At 41.2% G+C, this 8,007-nt stretch overlaps 1 protein-coding gene across 1 annotated transcript in view; it reads right to left on the bottom strand.

Moving 5' to 3' along the window:
- The window catches only part of TMCC3 (transmembrane and coiled-coil domain family 3), a 220,385-nt gene extending 215,852 nt beyond the window's left edge, over positions 1–4,533 (bottom strand). Inside the window, exon 1 of the mRNA XM_012664006.1 lies at positions 4,497–4,533. The gene's annotated coding sequence lies outside the window, so the exon portion shown is untranslated. The remainder of the gene's footprint in view (positions 1–4,496) is intronic.
- Between the last annotated feature and the right edge of the window lie 3,474 nt (positions 4,534–8,007).

The following is an 8,007-nucleotide window of genomic DNA, read 5'->3' as shown; positions in this document are numbered from 1 at the left end:
ATAAATAAATAGAAAATAAAAACCATGCTTTCAGGAGTGATGTCATGCAAAATGACACAGCAAGAAGTTCCAAGAGTTCTCCCTCCACTGAAGCAACCACTGAGCTGGAAGGAACAATCAGAATCAACTATTTAGGAACTATGGAATCTACTAGACAGTTACAACAATCGGGGAGGGGGCTGATGAATGGAGAGGCTGCATTCCCCACTCCTCAGCCCCACCACCGCTGTGGGGATAGCAGTCCACACTCCTGGAGTGCTGGCGGATACCAGGGTGGGCAATGGGGACCTTCTCCTCCAAAACTGGTGCTGTGAATTTTGGTTGGTCTGGCAGTGTCTGAGGGATTGACGCAGATGCCTGACTTGGTTTTGGTCCTCTTGGCAGCAGCAGCTTCCCTAAATAGCACCCACAGGAAAATATTAAGCAACAACCCCCGTCCCCCTTTTTGGAGCCAGACATTTAAGGAAATCTTTTTCGGGTCACTGGCTGACCACAGAGATAACGGAACAGAAACTTCAGTGACCACACAAAACAAGAAACACACATTTGCAAAAACAGTCTGAAAAAGTCACAAACAGCACCAGCCCTAAAAAGTGAGCAATTCCTGAAAAGTAGGAAAAATGAGATTTTTAGAGTTATTACATTATAATACTCAGAATGTCGCATTTTCAATTAAAAAAATGACAAAGCACCTGCCTGAGCAAGAACGAACCCCGACTCTACTAAAACTAGAAAGAAATTAGCTGGACAACTAAAAATATATAGAAAAAATTAGCCGGGCATGGTGGCGCATGCCTGTAGTCCCAGCTACTCAAGAGGCTGAGGCAGGAGGATGGCTTGAGCCCAGGAGTTTGAGGTTGCTGTGAGCTAGGCTGACGCCACGGCACTCTAGCCTGGGCAACAGAGTGAGATTCTGTCTCAAAAAAAAAAATGACAAAGCATAAAAAGAAACAGGAAAACATGATCATTCACAGGAAAAAAAAGGAATTTGTCACAAGCCATTAATAAAGAAACCCAGGCACTGAAATTACTAGTCAAAGATGTTAAATCAACTATGTTAAATATGCTAAGGAAACCATAGACAAAGAATTAAAGGAAATCAGGAAAACAATGCATGAACAAAATGAGAATATCAATAAAAAGACAGAAATTATAAAAAGGAACCAAACAAAACTTCTGGAGCTGAAAAGTGCAATAACTAAAATGAAAAATTCACTAGCAGGGTTCAAGGGCACATCTGAACAAGCAGAAGACAGGATTAGCAAACATAATGATATAGGATAATTGCAATTATCCAGTCTGAGAGCAGAAAGAAAAAATATGAATAAAGGTAAACAAAGCCTAAGGGACCTGTGGGACATCATCACGCAGACCAACATATGCACTGTGGGGACCCGGAAGGAGAAGAGGGAGAGAAAGAGGCAATAAGAATATCTGAAGAAATATATGCCAAAAACTGCCCCAATCTGATGAAAGACACATGCAAAAAGCTCAATGAACTCCAAGCAGGATAAACAAAAGACAGGCTCCTCTTCGCTTAACAAGATTTCTCAGAGTACTTTGATATCAAAGGCATTAGAGTATAACAGTTAAGAAACAGACTCTGGACTGTCTTAACCAGGTTTGAATTTGGCTCTGTTACTTACTAGCTGTGTAACTTGGGGCCATCTCTCAAAAACTCACTTTATGTGTACAATGGAAATAATAATAGTACCTACTTTATTAAGTCGGTGTGAGGAGAAAATGTTAATACATGTAAAACATTCAGAACAGCTCCTGACACGTAAGTAAAGTCTTATATATGTTTGTTTTCATGATTATCACACAATCATCTGAAGATACTCTGGGAGGCATAAATGAGGTTCTACCAAGATCTATGGCTACAGAAGTAAATAAAATTAAAAATTATTTACTCAATTTCACAATCTAATCAATTAACCCACTTTCTTATCAGATGTAGACAATTTCTATCTAAGATCTAGGACAAGCGTAAAGTCTAATTGATATTTTAGTGCTTTAAAAGAAAAAAAGTCTTCCATCGGGGTAATAATTTAGTTAGTTCTGAAAACTTTCTTCTAAACCAGCATTGAAGAGCCTGTGTCTTTCTGTCATTGCTGTTGATACAGGAGTATAAATTCCCTATTGCTACCTAGAAAGCCAAAATGTTTAGCCATATGAGATTTATTCCTTCATGTATTCATTTGTTCAGCAAATACTGAGTACCTTCTATGTGCCCAGCACTGGGGATACAGGAATGTACAAAACAGACAAAACCCAGAGAACACAGATGGGGAACTGGTGGCTCACTGAAGTGCAAGGAGAAGGCGGAGGCTTGATTCATAGGAGTCACTCCAGGCCCCTCTGATTTGGTGCTGTATCGTTGTATCACATTTTATTCATGCCAAGTCTCCCGACCTAGCGGCAAGAAGCATGCAAATTAATTCCCTAGGTCATAGGTTCTTTCTCACCATCTCCCTGTCACCACCCAGGCCAGTGATTTAGGCCCCAAAAGTGACTCAAAGTGTCTTGGTCATGTCCAGAGACAGCCACTTAATAGGTACAACAATAAAGATGATTGTTTTGTTTAACTCCAGCTGTATACCTAGATAATTTTTTTAAGATCTCCATCTTCCCAGGATGATTTAACTAGATTCCTGCCCAAGGCAGAAGCCAAATGACTGCCCTCCAAAACCAGACTTCCCAATTTGAGTCCTGGCTTAGACAAGTCATTCAACTACCCTGTGAACATCAGTTTCCCCATCTGTTAAGTGGGGACAGTAGTGCACACTTCACAGGGCCGTGGCGAGACCTAACTGAAGGAAGGACATGAAAGGTGCCTGGCACCTATGAAGCACTCGAACGTTTTTCAAAAACAAAAACCTCCCAATGTTCCCTTCAGCCAATCATTTTATCTAGGGAGTATCATTATAGCTGTAAAATTGTACAATCCAGCAGAGAAATGAATATTTAATCTTTACAGCACACCAAGAAGCAAGATGGACAGCACTTCCAAGTTTCAGTGAGGGCCTGGGTGGGCTGCTACATTCTCGAAGAGCTGAGAACCTGCTTACCAACTTAAGATGAGTCTTTGTGCAGAATTTCCCAGTGAGACTGCCTCCCGCCCTTTCTCTTCCTGTTTTCCTTTAGAACTGATTCAGCCAAGGAGGCAAGGGCTTCGTGGCTGAGGCCTAACCTAGGTAAGCACAGGCCTCCGGGACCCTGGCCTGGTGCTGACCGTGCATCAGGAATAACCCAGAGCCTCAGTGTCAAGCCGGGCTTTCCTCTCTTCATGGCATTAGGAGAAGCACGTCTGCCCCGGCTGCAGAGGACACGGAGCTCATCCAGGGGGCCTGTGACTCTCCTTTCATAGCACACGGTCTCACTCCCTGATCACCCTGGACACCACAGGGAGAAGGCAGCATACAGAAGCCACATTATGCCACAACCCACACGAAGTGCTCTGGGTGACATCAAGCCGGGCCTAGGGAACAACTCGAAGGTCATCTGAGAGGTGTGGCTTCTCCCTGGCTTCCTGTCCCACTGCAGCCTACAGATTTTTCTCTTTGACTTTTTAAAATAAGATTCAAGAAATCACTTTTCCTGTCATGGCTTAAGACCTGACAACTGTTTGAAGTATTATAGCTCTTCCCCACTGATGACACCTCTGTGAGGACAAGAACTATGGGCTCAATCATCTTTACTTCCCTGACATCAAACACAGGAACTGGCCCAAGAAAAGGCTGTTGAATAACACATAAGTAAATTCCATTTTTACAGTATCTACTACTAAGAATTCCAAATTAGAAGTTAAAAACCCTGTGGTAAATATCTTAAGGAAAACAAATTAACTGCAAAATCAATTATGTATTATATACTACCTTAGATTTTATGAAGTTGACACTACCTCAAAATTCAAGAAATGTACTGTAAAATCTGCTTTGTTATTCATTCTCGTGAACACAGAGCCAATAATTGATTCTAGCCCTCATTATTATAGAATGCCTACTGTATTTTCTCATTTATAAATAAGAGTAAAAATAACAGCTACCTCATTGCATTTTTGTGAGGATTAAAGGAGTTAACACATGTATAATACTTAGAATACTGCCTGGCACATAATGAGCACTTAAGAAATGTTAGCTAGTATTATTGCTGTGATCAGGCACTGGCCTGGCTAACACTGTATTAGACCAAGTTATGTAAAGTTCCTTTGGTTAATCGGCCTAGAAAAGTATTAATAGAAGAGAGATGCACATATAATCTATCCCCTTGACAACAAAATTTGCCCCCAGAGCTTTAGATGCCTTCTAAAAGCCATTAATGGATTCGCAACATACAAAAATTGCCTATAAATTGCTTATTCTTTAAAATGTGATTTCCCCTTGAAGCAAAAAAAATATATATTTAGCAGACCCTAAATATATGCCACAAAGAACTCAATTGGAAGTTCAACTAAGAGGTTCCTTTAAAAAAAAAAACCAGAAAGCAATTTTTACCTTCTCTTTAGGCCAGATGATGTTCCTAATCCTGCAAGGTTTGGGGCACTTTTATCTGATAAGAGCCCATGAGTTTATGAAAGCTTCAAATGACTACTGCTTGGGTTAAAAATAATCACTGAGAAACAAAAACTGAGAAACAAAAAGCAGAAGTATTTATACAATTGCTCCATTCGCCCTCTCCCACTGTGGGTGCTTTCCTGTTTATCAGATCCCTGTCTTCAGTCCAACAATTCCCAAACAGGTGTCCTGTAGGCCACTGGTTCCCAAGATGCTGGGCCACGCAAAGGTGCTGTGGTCAAGTGAGTTTGGGAAATACCTACTACACTACCCACTTGGAAAGCCACAGTGCACATTAACATAGTAAAAGCCCTGAGCCCCTTCCAAGAAAGAACCCTGTTTCGTTGCACTTAATCCACTGTTTAAAAATTTACTTAACCACACATTCCCTTTTCCAAGGAACATCTACTAGAATCTAGATTTTTGGAAATGCTGAAACAGTCTAAATTAATCACTTCTTCCCATCTTAGGAATGAATGCAGGCAGGGCGGGTGTACTCACCTGGCCTGGCAAAGTCAGCACTTAACTAAAAGCTGATGGGGATGAATGTTAACCCTCTGTATACCCACGTCCCCTGATTATGAAGAGGCATATCTTGGATCAAGGTAAAAAGAAGCTTTCCTCAGGATCCATCTGAGGTGTGTCCTACACCCAGGAAATGCACCAATAATTCATAGGAATCACGGGAAGCATGATTTCAGAATGTGAAATTAAATAATTTAAATTTAAAATAATTCAAACTTAAAGCCTTGAGAGGAATGTAGCTATGCAGCCTGAGTCACAAAGCATGCAGCTGCAAATTCTGCCCTTTTTTCTCTGTAAATAATTAGGAAGACCAAGCAGCGCCAGAGGTAAGACCCCCTTAGATCATCGCCCCTCCTCATAGAGTAATAAAGTAATCTTCCTTGGAATGTAGGAACTTGTAACCAATCAAGTCACTGTGGTGTATGCACTGGTCTCCTATGGGAATGTGCTAATCCTGCAGAACTCTGACTCTGCCTATAGAAGTGAAACCTTCACTTCTCCACTTTGGAACTCTGATCCCATTCATTTGGAGCAGGTGTTTCCAGGTGGCCATCCTCAAGCTTTGCACTTGAATAAACTCCGTACTTAATAGATTCTCTGAATCTCATTACTTACAGCTGACAAGAAGACTGGGAGGATAATAAAAAGGAAGACGACAATGCCGCAAGAGCAATCCTGTCAACAAAAGGGATTTAATTCTCCTATTTTGTTTTTTTTTTTGAGACAGAGTCTGGCTCTGTTGCCCTGGCTAGAGTGCCATGGCGTCAGCCTAGCTCACAGCAACCTCAGACTCCTGGGCTCAAGCAATCCTCCTGCCTCAGCCTCCCAAGTAGCTGGGACTATAGGCATGTGCCACCATGCCCGGCTAATTTTTTTTATATATATATTTTTAGTTGTCCAGATAATTTCTTTCTATTTTTAGTAGAGACGGGGGTCTCACTCTTGCTCAGGCTGGTCTCGAACTACTGACCTTAAGCAATCCACCCGACTCAGCCTCCCAGAGTGCTAGGATTACAGGCGTGAGCCACCGCGCCCGGCCTAATTTTCCTATTTTTTTAAGTGAAGGAGAAGAATGCCGGAGCGTTCTCATGATCTAATTAGAATATGTCCAAAGTCACCAGGGAGAAATCCACTGATGGCAGATTAATGGGGTCACAAGCAGAAAGGAAAGCTGAGGGCAGAGGGGTCCTTGATAAACTGTCACCAAAGACTCCAATCTCTAGAACATTATCTTAGTTCTATAACAGGAAAATTTTTCTAGAATCTTCAGTATCTGTAATGTCAAGTTTCCTTTCTTCTAGCACCCAAACTTCACACAAAATTAGGGATTTAGGGAAGTATTTTGTCTCCCCCGTCAGGTCACTGTGACAGTCACTGCATCGTAACTGTCCCATGTGGCCCCCTACTGGCCTCCCCCAGGACCATACTTACCGCAAAGGCACAACAGCAGCAGAGAGGAAGCTGGAATTTCTGAAATAACAATAACAAAGAATGAAACGGTCCTGGGTTATACAAATCTTTGTTTCCCAGGAATCTAAACCACTCAAGTGTCTTAGGCCTGAGTATCCCCCATGGAGGGAAAGAGAGGTGCTGGGAAGGTATACAGAAAAGACTCATCTCACGGCTCTGCAGTCAAACCAAGTCACACAAAATGGTCCCAACATTTCACCCCAGCACTACCCAACGAAACTCTCTGCGATGTTGACAATGTCCAACACAGCAGCCACTAGCCACAGCACTTGAAATGAAGAACTGAATTTCTAATTTTAGTTCGTTTTAATCAATTTTAATTTAAATAACCACACGTGGATAGTGCAACTAGTCTGTATACCCAAAGTTCCTTCAACACGAACAAAAACAGAAATGGAAGGTCTTCTGAGGCTCTGGAAAACAGACAATTTTACTCACCAAAGGAAGCAGGGAAAAAGCGAGTCCATTATCTCATTAGTTTTTGTGGACATTCTGAGACGGCTGAAGATGAGCATCATTCTCATTTCACCAAGCAGAGAAACTGAGATATGTATCAGTTAACTGATACGAACAGCAACTGCTATTTGTGGAACCTCTATGTGTGCAAAGGGTTTTATATGCAATCTTTACAGCAATCCTCCAAGATAAACATTATTATCTCTTTCACAGATGTGGAAACCCAGATTCAAGGAGGTTAAGTCACTTAGGAAAGGCCACACAGGAGGTGGAGTTAAGATTTAAACTCAGACCTATCTTCAAAGACTGAACGAAATACAGTTGAGGTCTTAAGCAAAAGTAAACTTTCCTTTCCCGATTTAGTCAACAAGTATTTTTTTGAGCATCTGTTACATGTATAACCCATGCTAAGTGCTAGGGAGGGGGAGAGTGGGGATACAAAGATAAAGAAGGAACTCTATCACTACACTGAAACTCAGAGTTATATGCGCTTATTATTCTTCCATAACAAAGGTATATTAATTATTCAGTTACTCACAGCTAGATCCTCTTGCATATTACAGCAACTGGCCCAGAATACAAATAAGCTAATAATTTTAGCACTTCAAAAATATACAGAACCAAAAGCACAAGTGACAAGAGAAAAAGATAAACTAGACTTCATTAAAATTTAAAACTTTTGTGCATCAAAGGACATCATCAACAAAGTGAAAAGAATCCACAGAATGGAAGGAAATATTTGCAAATCATGTATCTGACAAGGGACTTGTTTCTAAACTATGTATTTTTTAAAAAACACTCTTACAACTCAGCAATAAAAAGGCAAATACTGCAAATGTTTTTGTGTGGACATATGTTTTCATATCTCTTGGGTCCACACCTAGGAGGGGATTGCTGGGTCATACGATAATTCTATGTTTAACATTTTGAGGAAGTACCAAACTGCTTTCCAAAGTGGCTGCACCATTTCACACCCCTACCAGCAGGGTATCAGGGTTCC

The sequence above is a fragment of the Propithecus coquereli genome, unplaced genomic scaffold (assembly GCF_000956105.1).
Source record: "Propithecus coquereli isolate 6110/MARCELLA unplaced genomic scaffold, Pcoq_1.0 Scaffold85, whole genome shotgun sequence".
NCBI classification, from domain to species: domain Eukaryota; kingdom Metazoa; phylum Chordata; class Mammalia; order Primates; family Indriidae; genus Propithecus; species Propithecus coquereli.
This window is presented reverse-complemented; position numbering and strand designations above follow the sequence as displayed.